Source organism: Marmota flaviventris, chromosome 20 (genome assembly GCF_047511675.1).
Source record: "Marmota flaviventris isolate mMarFla1 chromosome 20, mMarFla1.hap1, whole genome shotgun sequence".
Classification (NCBI taxonomy): Eukaryota; Metazoa; Chordata; class Mammalia; order Rodentia; family Sciuridae; genus Marmota; species Marmota flaviventris.
Genome location: NC_092517.1, coordinates 25,359,139 through 25,372,066, shown reverse-complemented (window position 1 = coordinate 25,372,066; position 12,928 = coordinate 25,359,139).

Below are 12,928 nucleotides of genomic sequence, written 5' to 3'. Positions count from 1 at the left end.
CTATACAAAGTCTAATCTGGGACAGAAAAGATCCATTCTTTATAGGACATATCAGGGCACATACAGGATTGCCTGGAGCCCTTAGTTTGGGCAATGATTTAGCAGATAAAACTACACATGACATACATATTTTCTCTACACTAGAAGAAGCTATAAATTTTCATAAAAAGTTCCATGTCAATGCTAATACTTTACAAAAGCGTTTTAAAATAACTAAGGAACAAGCTAGACAAATAATAAAACAATGTCAAAATTGTGTGACCTTTTTACCACAAGTTAATCTTGGAGTCAATCCTAGAGGATTGATACCTAATCATATTTGGCAGATGGACGTCACACACTTGCCAGAATTTGGAAAATTAAAATATTTGCATGTTACAGTTGATACTTCTTCTGGATTTTTGATGGGCTCCCTTCATGCCGGAGAAAAAACTAAAGATGTTATAGCTCATTGCTTACAAAATTTTGCCACTGTGGGTGTTCCAAAACAGTTAAAAACAGATAATGCCCCTGGTTATACTTCTACCTCTTTTAAACAATTTTGCTCAACATTTGGCATTAGTCATATAACAGGAATCCCATACAATCCACAGGGACAAGGCATAGTTGAAAGAGCTCATCAAACTATTAAAATGTACTTATTAAAGCAAAAAGAAGGAATTGGGAAGGGGTATATATTCCCCAAAGATAAACTTAAAATAACGCTTTTTACTCTAAACTTTTTAAATTTGGATTCATCAGGACTTAGTGCTGCGGAAAGGCATATGTGTCCAAAAAATGTACATAAGCCCAAGGTACTTTGGAAGGATATTCTAACAGGACAATGGAAAGGTCCTGACCCAGTAATTGTCTGGAGTCGGGGGTCTGTTTGTGTGTTTCCACAGGGAGAACAGCAGCCGATTTGGATTCCAGAGAGATTAACCAAGGTCCTGACCCAGTGATTGTCTGGAGTCGGGGGTCTGTTTATGTGTTTCCACAGGGAGAACAGCAGCCGATTTGGATTCCAGAAAGATTAACTAAAGCGATTTCTACAGACCAAAAAGAAGATGATTTGGCTCAAATCCATAACAACTGATATCCAAAACTCCAGTTTGGCTATTCTTACATCTGCAACAGAACCAGGATGCTTTTTTCAATATCTATTTTATTATTGCCCTTTGCCATATCATGAAGTTCTATTTTGTTTTTTGAGCTCATACAGACCTAGGTTAATGTTTTGCTGATCAGTTCTATTTTTTGACTATAGAGTTATTAAACATTGCAATGGAGATTTCACCTGTAAAAAGTTATAAGGCCTTTACTATAATGTTATGTGTTGTATGTATTATGTTATGTGTGCACACTTGTGTTTTGTGTTATATGTTTGAATGTCCATATATCATATATGATGAGCGCTCATGATAAAATGGATCCAAATATTTTTTTTTTTTTCACGTGATTTATATGGTTTAATTTATATTGGGTAAACAACTGTTGAGGATTGTTTTAATATGTAAACAAAAAAGAAGGTTAACAGATCTGTTTGTTTACTTTCACCTTTCCTTTTCATTATATTTAATAATTCTCTTAAAGATAATGTAAATTGTTAAGAAAATTGTTTTCTTTTAGTGCCTTCTGTAATGTTACATAATTTTTTCTTTAGCCATTATTGCCAGAATTCCTATCTTCATCCCAGTGCCGGTGAAGACAATGTAAATTGTTAAGAAAATTGTTTTCTTTTAGTGCCTTCTGTAATGTTACATAATTTTTTCTTTAGCCATTATTGCCAGAATTCCTATCTTCATCCCAGTGCCGGTGAAGACAATGTAAATTGTTAAGAAAATTGTTTTCTTTTAGTGCCTTCTGTAATGTTACATAATTTTTTCTTTAGCCATTATTGCCAAAATTCCTATCTTCATCCCAGTGCTGGTGAAGTCAAAGATAAAACCAATCTACACCTTCTACAATAGCCATCACTGAACTGCTTGCAGAACTTGCCTGGACACATTGTGAGCTCACCTGTATGCATTGTGAACTATCTGTTGGTGCAGCGACTTGTGGTAGTGTTGGGGTATTTTTGCTGATGATGTCACCGGTGGTACAATTTTTCAAAGGAGCCCTCAATTGGCTTAATGTCATGGCATTTTGCATCCTCCTCTACTAGTGATGATCTAAAATTTGGGGGCCAACAGAGGTGAGGCAAAGAACCTCACCCCCCCACTGGTGCAAAGGCCTATCCACAAGTATAGCTGTATGCTGGACCGGTAGTCAGTGACGGGTATGATCCAATTGCAGTGGTACCAACCTAAGACAGGAGGCTGACGCCTAGAGGTCAGTTCATCCGATGACGGGTAAGGACCATATGTTGAATTGGACTGCCTAACAGGCAGGGTCCCTAAGCCACATGCTTGTTGTGTAAACAGAGAGGGGGAGATGTTGAGAGCCACAGCCGAAGGGGCCCCAGCAAACTTCCAGCTGCCAGCAATCCAGCTGCCGGCTGATGATTGGCTCACAGCGGCCCCAGCAACATCTAGCTGATTGGCTCCTCGGCCCCAGCAACATCTAGCTGATTGGCTCCTCTGCGGTGATGCTCATTGGACTGTTTCCCTGCCCTTTCAGACCACGGAGCTGCTCATTGGGGGACTTTTTGGCTCTGCCCACGTGACCCAGCCAATCGGCCTCAAGAGCAGGAGGATTGTGGGAGGTGGAAAGAAGCTAGGGGGGGGAGAGACAGGCTTGTGGAAAGCCGGTGGTGGCAGTTGAGTCTCTGAGGGGTTTTTCCTGAGAGGCTGTTTGTTTGGCGTGTTTGGTTCTAAAAATAAAGTTAGTTTCTTTTGACAAGTGGCTCCTGATTGTGCCCAGCCAGACTGCGGCACCCCTCCCACCTGGGTGCCTGGGAGAGCTGGTACACCTCCTCAGGCAGGGTAGAGGGGAGTTACTCCTCTAGGAGGAGACCCCTCCCACGTGGGTGTCATGTGGAGCTGGTATACTGCTGCAGCCAGAGTAGAGTGGAATCACACCGCCCAGGTGGAAGTTCCCTCCCACCTGTGTGTCAGGTGGAGCACATATACCCCAGCAGTCAGGGTACAGGTAACTTGAAATTCCAGGCAAGAGACACCTCCCACCTGGAAATGGGGGAAACTCCTATACTGCCTTAGCCAGGGTAGAGGGGACTCGCTCCTCCAGGCTGAAGACCCTTCCCATAGGTATGTGTGGTGAGGGGGGATTCATATAGAGCTGCAGCTGGGATAGCAGTGACTCCCCCATCCAGGTGGGAGACGCCTCCCTCCTGTGGTTTGGAAGGGGCTCTTATACCCCTGCAGCCAGAGTTGAGGAGACTCACCACTACATGCAGGAAAACCTCCCACCTCGGTGTGTTTGGGGGCAGCTCCTGTATTTCTGCAGTTAGGATAAAGCTGACTCGCCCCTCCAGAGGGAAGATCCTTCTTACCTGGGTGTGGAGGGTGTAGCTCCTATACTCCTGCAGCTAGGGTATTGGGTACTCGCCCCTCCAGGCAAGAGACCCTTCTCACCTGGGTATAAGTGGGAGCTCTTATACCACAGCAGCCATAGTAGAGGGTACTTTCCCCTTCAGATGGGAGACCCCTCTCTTTCGGGGGGAGCTCATATATGGCAGCAGCCAGGGAAGAGTGGACTCCCCTCTCCAGGCTGGTGACCCCTCCTACCTGGTGTTAGGGGAGCTACTATAGTGCTGCAGGTGGTGTAGAGGAAACTCTACCCTCCAGAAGGGAGAACCCTTCCACCTGGGTATCCTGGGGAGATCCTACACCAATAAAGCAGGGTAGAGAAGACTCTAGCCTCCTGACAGGGGACTCCTCCCAATGGGGTAGCAGGGGAGTTCCTATACTGAAGCAACCAGGGTGGAGGGGACTCCCACATCTAGGCAGGAGACCTCTCCCATCTGCGTGTCAGTGGGAGTTCCTTTACCACTGCAGCAAGAGTAGATTGGACTTTCCCTTCCAAGGGGAGACCCCTCTCACATGGGTGTCTGGAGAGCTTGATTACTGCAGTAGCCAGGGTAGAGGGAACTCGCCTCTGGAGGCAGGAGACTCCTTCCACCTGGGTTGGGGGGGTGGAGCACCTATACCGCCACAGCAGGGTAGAGGGAACACATCCCTCCAGGTGGAAGCCCCTCCCACATGGGTGTACTGAGAACTCTTATATGGCAATATCTAAAGTAGAGTGGACTCGCCCATCCAGGCGGGATACCTCTCCCACCTAGGTGTGAGGTGGAGCTCATACCCCAGCAGCCAGGTTTGAAGTGACTTGCACAGCAGGCGAGAGACACCTACCACCTGGGAATGGGGGAAACTCCTATACCACATTAGCCAGGGTAGAGGGAACTTGCCCCTCCCGGTGGAACACCCTCTCAATTGCATGTCAGGTAAAGCTCATATACCCCAGAAGCCAGGGTTGAGGCTACTCGCACCTCCAGGTGGCACCTTCCACCTGATAATGGGGGTAACTCCTATATCGCTTTAGCCAGGTTAGAGGGGACTCGCACCTTCAGGTGGGAAACCCCCTCATCTGGGTATGGAGGGAAATTTCATATATCACAGCAGCCAAAATAAAGGAGACTCGCATATTCATGCTGGAGAACCCTCCCACCTGGGTATCTGTGGGAGCTTGTACACCGCCAAAGCTAGGGTAGAGGAGACTCACAACTCTAGGCGGGAGACCCCTCCAACCTGGGTGTCAGGGGGAGCTCCTATACTACTGCTGCCAGGGTAGAGAGGACTCACTCCTCCAGTGGCAAGACCCTTCCCATGTGGGTGTCTTTTGGAGCTTATATACAGCTTGAGCCATGGTAGAGGAGACACCACCCTCTAGGCAAGTGACACCTAACACCTGGCTGTCAAGAGAGCTCATATAACCCAGCAGCCATGGTAGAGGTGAGTCACCAATGCAGGGGGCAGACCCCTCCCACCTGGGAATCAGAGGGAACTGATGTACCACCACAACCAGGATAGAGGGGACTCGCCCCTCCAGGCGGGAGACCCCTCACCTGGGTATCTTGGGTTATCCAGCCGGGGTAGTAGGGATTCGCCCCTCCAGGGGAGAGACCACTCCAACCTGGGTTTTGGGGAGCTCCTATACCTTTGCAGCCAAGGTAGAGAAGAATTCGCCATACAGGCGGGAGACCCATACCACCAGGGTGTTGGGGGAAGCCTCTATACTACCAGAGACAGGGTAGAGGTGTTCGCTACTGCAAGCGGGAGACAACTCCCATCTGGGTGTCCAGGGATCACTTATAGGTACCAGCCAATGTAGAGGGTACTCCCCCTCCAGTCAGGAGATCCCTCCCAACTGGGTATCAGGGGGAGATTGTATACCACCCCATCCTGGGTAGAGGGGACTTGCCCCTCCATATGGGTGAGTCCTCGCAAATGGGTGTCTAGTGGATCTCCTATACCACCATAGAGGCCACTCACCTTTCCAGGTGGGAGAACCCTCCCACCTGGGTGTTCAGGGAAGCTTGAATTCAGCCAAACCAAGTTAGAGGGGAATCGCCCCTCCAGTCAAGATATCCCTCCCACATGGGTGTCAGAGGGAGCTCATATACTGCCGCAGCCAGGGGAGAGAGGACTTGCTTTTCTAGGTGGGAGACCCCTCCAAGCTGGTTGTCCTGGGGAGCTCATATACTGCCATAGACAGAGTAGAGGGGACTTGCCCCTCCAGTCGAAAAATCCCTCCCACCTGGATGTCCAGTGGAAGCATGTACACCACTGCAGCCAAAGTAGAGTGGACTTGACCCTCCAGGTGGGAGACCCTTCCCACCTGGGTGTCAGGGGGAGCTCCTGTACCCCTGAAGCCAGGGTACTAAGGACTTGCCCTTCCAGGTGGGAGACCCTCCCCCCTGAGTGTCAGGGGGAGTTCTTATATAGCCAAAGCCAGGGGAGAGGGGACTAGCCCCTCCAGGTGGCATACGCTCCCTCTTGGGTATGGGGGGGGAGCTACTATACAGCTGCAGCCATGGTAGCAGGGACTTGCCCCTCCAGTTGGCAGATCCCTCCCACCTGTTGGCCAAGGGGACCTTGAGTACCACTGCAGCCAGGGTAGAGGAAACTCGTCCCGATAGGCAGGCAACATCTCCCACCAGGGTTTCTGGGAAAGCTCCTATACTTCCACAGCCAGGGTAGAGGGGTTCGCCCCTGCAGGCAGAAGACTCCTCACACCTGGGTGTCCAGGGAGCACTTATAGGGCACCAGGTGAAGTAGAGGGGATTTGTCCTTCCAGGTGGGAGACCCGTCACAGCTGGGTGCCAAGGGAAGCTCCAATACTGCTGCAGCCAGGGTAGAGGGGACTCGCCCCTCCAGTCAAGAGATCGCTCTAACCTGGGTGTGGGGGGAACACCTATACTGCTGCAGCCAGAGTAGTAGAGACTCGCCCATCCAGGCAGGACTCCTTCCCACCTGGGTATCATGGGAGCTTATATTGAATGTTAGCCAGGTAGAGAGAATCACCCCAACAGGCGGTTGACACCTTCCACCAGGTTGTTCGGGCAAGCTCTAATACAACCAAAACTAGGGTATAGGGTACTTGCTCCACTAGGCAGGCGACCCCTCCCACCAGGTGTCAGGAGAAGCTCATATAGTGCAGAAGTCAGGGTAGAGTTGACTCGCCACCTGGGCGTCAAAGGGGGCTCCTATACCCCCATAGCTAGGGTAGAGAGAAATCTCCCCTCCAAGCAGGTCACCCCTCCCACCTGGGTGTCATGGGGAGCATGTATACCACCTTAGCCAGCTTAGAAGGGACTCGCCCCTCTAGCATGGGGACCCCTCACATATTGGTGTCTGGGGTAGCATGTATTCTGCTTCAGCAAGGGTGGAGGGGTCTCGCCTCTCCAGGTGGGAGACCCCTCTCACTTGGGTGTCAGGGGAGCTCAATTACCACTGCAGCCAGGGTAGAGTGGACTCCCGGCAACAGGTGAAAAGCCCTCTCACCTGGGTGTTGGGGGAGCTAGATTACTACCATAGTTATGGTAGAGGAGACTCGCCCCTCCAGGCAGAAGACCCCTCCCACCAGGGTGTCAGGCAGAGCTCTTATACCTCTGCTGCCAGGGTAGAGGTGACTTGCTCCTCCAGGCGAGAGACCCCTCCCACATTGGTGTCAGGGCAAGCTTGTATTATGCCTTAGCCAGGGTATAGGGGACTCACCCCTGCAAGCAGGAGACCCCTCCTACCTGGGTGTGTGTTGGGGGAGATAGAATACAACTGCAGCTGGGTAGCAGGGACTGGCCCCTCAAGGCAGGAGAAAACTTTCACCTGGGTGTTGGGGTGAGTTCGTATCCTGCCATAGACAGGATAGAGGGGCCTCACCCCTTCAGACAGGAGACTTCTCTCATCTGGATTTGGGGGGCAGCTCTTATACTGCCACAGCCAGGGTAGAGGGGACTCACCCCTGCATGCAGGAGACCCCTCCCACCTGGTTATCAAAGGAACTCTTATAAGGCACCAGCCAAAGGAGAGGGTACGTGCCCCTCCAAGCAGGCGACTGCTCCCACCTGGGTGTCTGTCAGAGCTCCTATATTTCCGCAAACAGGGTAGAGGCTATTTGACCCTCCACTCGGGTGATCCATCCCACCGGGGTGTTAGGGGGAGTTGGAATAACTCTGCAGTCAGGGTACATGGGACTTGCCCCAAAAGGAGGGAGACCCCTCTCACCTGGGTATTGCAGGGATCTTGTATACTGCCACAGCCACTGTTGAGGGGTTGCCCTCTTTAGGCAGGAGAGCCCTCCATCCTGGTTGTTCCTGGAAATCTTATAGAGCACCAGCCAGGGTAGAGGGGACTCACAACTTCAGCAGGAGACCCCCTCACACCTGAGTATAGGTGGGGGGCTTGCATATTGCCTTAGCCAGGGTAGAAGTGACTTGCCCCTCCAGATGAAAGTCCCCTCCCACCTGGGTCTCTGGGAGAACATGTACACAGCAGCTTCCAGGGTAGAGGAGACTCCTCTCCAGCCAGGACACCCCTTCCACTGGAGAGTCAGGGCAACTCATTTACTGCCACAGCCAGGGTAAAGTGGATTCACTCCACCAGGCAGGAGACCTCTCCCACCTAGGTGTAGGGCGGGGGGATTAGTATCCCGCCCTAGCCAGGGTAGAAGGGACTCACCCCTCCATGAGGGAGATCCCTCTGACTTGGGTGTCTGGGGGTAGCTCATACACCCCTGAATCCAGGGTAGAGGGTTATTGCCCCTCTTGGAAAGACACCCCTCCCAACTGGGTGTCAGGGGGAGCTCAAATACCACTGCAGGCAGGTTAAAGTGGACTCACCCCTCCAGGCAGGAAACCCCTCCTACCTGAGTGTCAGGGGGAGCTCCTATACCGTGACAATGATGGTAAAGGTGCTCGGCCCTCCAGGCAGGAGACCCCTACCACCTGAGTATAGGGGGGGGGCTCCTATACCACAGTAGCCAGGGTAGAGTGGACTCGCCCCTCCAGGCGGGAGGCCCTCCTACCTGCATGTCACGGGGAGCTTGTATACCATCTTAGCCAGGGTAGAGAAGACTTACCACTCCAGATGGGAGATCCCTCTGACCTGGGTGTCAGGGAAAGCTCCTATACCACATCAGCCAGGGTACCAGCATTCACCCCTCCAGACCAAGACCCCTCCCACTAGGTGTCAATGGAGCTCATTTACTGCCTCAGCCAAGGGAGAGAGGACTTGCCACTCAAGGCAGGAGACACCACCCAGCTAGGGGTTCTTTGGAGATCCAATACGACTGCAGCAGGGTAGAGGGGATTCTAGCCTCCTGGCAGGAGACTCCTCCCAATTGGGTGTCAGGGTAGATCCTATACCACCACAGCCAGGATATAGGGGACTCCTCCATCCAGGCAGGAGACACATCACACCAGATTTCCAGAGGGAGCTTTTATACTGCTGCACCCAAGGTAGAGGGGACTTGCTCCTCCAGACAGGAGACCCCTCCCATCTTGGTGTCTGTTGGGGATTCTCCTATACCTCCACAGGCAGGGTACCAGGGACTCGCCATTCCAGGCAAGAGACCCTCCTTCTTGGGTGTCCAGGATAGCTCATTTACTGCCACAGCCAGTGTAGAGAGAACTCATGCCTCCAGACAGAAGACCCCTCCCACCTGGCTGGCAGGGAAAGCTAGTATACCACTTCAGTCAGGGAAAAGGGGACTTCCCCCTTCAGTCAGGAGATGTTAGGGTCTGTAAACACGTCAAGATGGTGCCTGGCATTTTGCCAGAGGGAGTAGTTTGTGAAGTAACACCAGCAAGCCATTAAGTGTGGAGATTCCTTATTGGTTGACTGCTGTATCTAGTTTATGTTAATTAAGATAAGCTGTGTGTAATGTATATATACCCCTCCTGTCCTAAAATAAACGGCTCCCTCTCCTGCTGTATCAATCTATACAAGTTCCTCGTCACCCCCGGGGTTATTTTGCTGCAGCCGAACTGCGGCAAGGAGATCCCTCCCACCTGCGTGTCACAGGGAGCTTGTAGACCGCCTTATCCAGGGTAGAGGTGAATTCTCAATCTCTAGGTGGGAGATCCCTCCCTCCTGGGCGTCAGGGATCTTATATACTGCATTAGCCAGGGTGGAGGATACTAGCTCCTCCAGGCAGGAGACCCCACCCATCTTGCTATGGGGGGGGCTGGTATTCAACTGCAGCCAGGAGAGAGGGGACTCGCCCCACTAGGCGGGAGACCCCTAATCCCTAGTTGTCAGGGGAGCTCATATGCCTCAGAGGCAGGGAAAAGGGGATTCGCCACTCCAGGCGGGTCACCCAATCCAACTGTGTGTCGGGGGATTTCTAATACCACTACAGCCAAAGTAGTGGGGACTCACCCTTCCAGAAAGGAAACCCCTCCAACCTGGGTGTCATTGGGAGCTTTATACCACCTTAGACAGTGTAGAGAGGACTCCCCACTCCAGGCGGGAGACCCCTCCCACCAGGGTGTCAGCAGGGATCTCCTATACCATTAAAGCCAGTGTATAAGGTATATGCCACTGAGGCTGGAGATCCATTCCACCTGGGTGTTAAAGGGAGCTTGTATAGAGCTACAGCCAAGGTACAGGGACTTGCCCCTCCAAGCTGGAGACGCCTCCCATCTGGGTGTTGGAGGGGGCTAGTATACCCCCACAGCCAGAGTAGAGGGAACTCACCTCTCCAGGTTGGAGATCTCTCCTACCTGAGTGTCAGGGTGGGGGAGCTCTTATACCACTGCAACTAGGGTAATGGAGACCGGCTCTTCCAGACAGGAAGCCCCTCCCACCTGGGTGTCCCAGGGAGCTTGTATACCACCTTAGCCAGAGTAGAGAAGACTCACCCCTCCAGGCAGGAGACCCCTCCCTCCAGGTGTCAGGGAGAGCTCTTATACCACAGCAGCCAGGGTAGAGGGGAATTACCCCTCCAGGCAGAAGACCCCTCTCAACTAGGTGTCTGGTGGGGGGCTCATATATAGCGCTAGCCAGGGTAGAGCAGACTTGCCCCTCCAGGAAGGAGACCCCTCCAACCTAGGTGTTGCAGGGAGCTTGTTTACCAAGTTAGTCAGGGTAGAGGGGATTGGAGTTGTGAATCCCCACTACCCTGGCGGTGGTGGTATATGGCAAGAAAGGGGACTAAGGGGAATGGGTGGCACAGGGAGAGGAGGGATCATGGCTAAGATTCACTGCAGGGTGTCAGGATTGAGGAGCAGGGCCCAGGATGAAGGAGGCCAAAGACCCCAGGGAAGGGGTACTGCTAACTTTTCCCAAAGGAAGACCACAGGGCCAAACATCCCAGTTCCATTCTCTGGCTCTCATGATCGTCCTGGGAAAGGGATCTGGAAAAAAGCCCAGCAGGGTCAAGGACAACAGGAGGGCCAAAGGAGGGCACAGTGTAAAGTGCTGGAAGAAGGGGGTTTTCTGGGGTGTGGGTCAGGACCTCAGAAAGGAGCCCAGGCTAGAGACCTAGAGGAGGGTCCAGGCTAGGGGAGAGCAGGAAGGGTGGGGTTCAGCAGGCAGGGGTTGCAATAGGGTTCTGAGATGCAGGGAAGACAAGGGGAGTTGGGAAGCGGCCCCAATGAGGCCCACAGTTCAAGCCAAGAAAGCACGGAGCAAGAAAGTTCCCCCAAAGGCTCAAGAGAGGAGCCAGTCCACGGAAGGGAAAACCAAGGGCCAGCACTGGAGGAGGGAGCTCAGGACAGTGGACAGGGCTCAGGAGGAAAGGCAGGGGATCCAGCAGGTTTAGACCCAGTGCCACTGCCAGAGGTCAGGGTTCCTGGTGGTTCCCCAAGGGCCTAGGGAGATTAAGTAGCCCAGTTGAGTGTCAGGGTTCTGTTTCCCATAAGATGCCCTGCCCCAGATGAGGATCAAGGGCCAGAGACCATTCCAAAGAGCCTGGCAAGGGACAGGGGCCAGGAGGAGGGTGATGTGAGGACAGAGTGGGGTCCCAGTGGGAGCAGAGAGGGGAAAGAGCCAGGACCAAATCAAGGAGCCCAGGTAAGGGACCAACCCCACCAAAATTAATTAGGGACCCAAAGAGCAGGAGACCCCTGCTCAACGAAAATGTGCTAGGGGAAGAAGAGGTAGGATCAGTGCTAGGATGAGGAGAGAGAGGGCTGTGAAAAGGGCACATAGGGGATTGAGATTGGGGGGCAAATAAAGGGGCACACAAGTCAGACATGACAGGAAGAGACACCAGAGAAAGCAACACAACCCAATTAATGCAGTAAGGAGCTCAGGCTTGTAGCTAGGCTAGGGGAGTATAGGGCGAAGGGTCAGGGTGAGGAAGGGCTGGGATGGCTTAGGGGCAGCTTGAAAGTCTAGAAGGCAAGAGAGGAAAGGGAGTGGATCGCCCAGGGCAAGGTCTTCATTAGGCCTAAGTCCACTGCCAGTCATCAAGTTTGGACAGTAAAGGGTGCCCAAGCATGCTGCAGGGCTGTGTTGCCCATAGGGATCTTTCAGGAACCAGAGGCCAGCCAATTTCACTCCTTTTCCAGGACAAAAGAAGGGCAATGTGACGGATACATTTTGTCCAGGATTGGGGGGAGTGTCAATGGGAAGCCAGCAACTATTGGAGGAGACAAGGCTAGAGAGAAGCAGGAGGAAGGCAGGATCCTGGCAAAGACACAATACCTCAGTACAAGGGGAATAGAAGGGAAAAATAAGAGGGGGCCAAGAAAGGGGTCTGAAATCAAGGAAAAGGGACAGGTTCCTCAAGAAGGAAAACTAGGGCCTCCAGCAAGGAGCCAGGCCAAAGATGGCGAGCCAAGTGCTAGGACCCGGTCCTGGGACCTATGAAAACAGACAGGGCTGGAGAGGGGTGAAAAGGGAGCAAGGGTAGTGGGTGGCACAGAGAGAGGAGGTTTCAAGGCCCAGGTTCACTGCTGGGTGTCAGGATCGAGGAGCAGGGCCTGGGCACGGAGAATCCAAAGTCCCAGGCAAGGGGCACAGCTACAATTTCCCAAAGGGAGCCCACAGGGCCAAATGCCCAGTTCCAGTTCCCTGGACCTTGTGAGCATCCTTGGGAAGGGATCTTGAAAAGGGGCCCAGCAGGGACAGGGACAACAGGAGAGATGAAGGATGGTACAGTGTGGAAGAACAAAGAAAGGGTGTTCATGGGGTGCAGGACAGGACTCCAGAAAGGAGCCCACATTGGGGACCAACAGGAAGGCCCAAGACAACAAAGGGCAGGAAAGTGTGAGGCTGGACAGGCGGGTGACAGTAGGGTTCTGAGGTTCAGGAGTAGGGTACTGGCCCCAGTGAGGCCTGCAGTTCAAGCCCAAGGAAGCATGAAGCAAGCAGTTCCCCCAAAGGCTCAAGCCAGGAGGCAGGCCAGCTAATGGAGATCCAAGGGCCAGGGCTTGGCCAGTGGGTTCAGGACAGTGGACAAGATTTTGGAGGGATAGCAAGGGATCCAGCAGGGGGCAGTCAGGCTCCTGGGCCAGGCAGGGTGACTGACAGGTGTCAGGGTT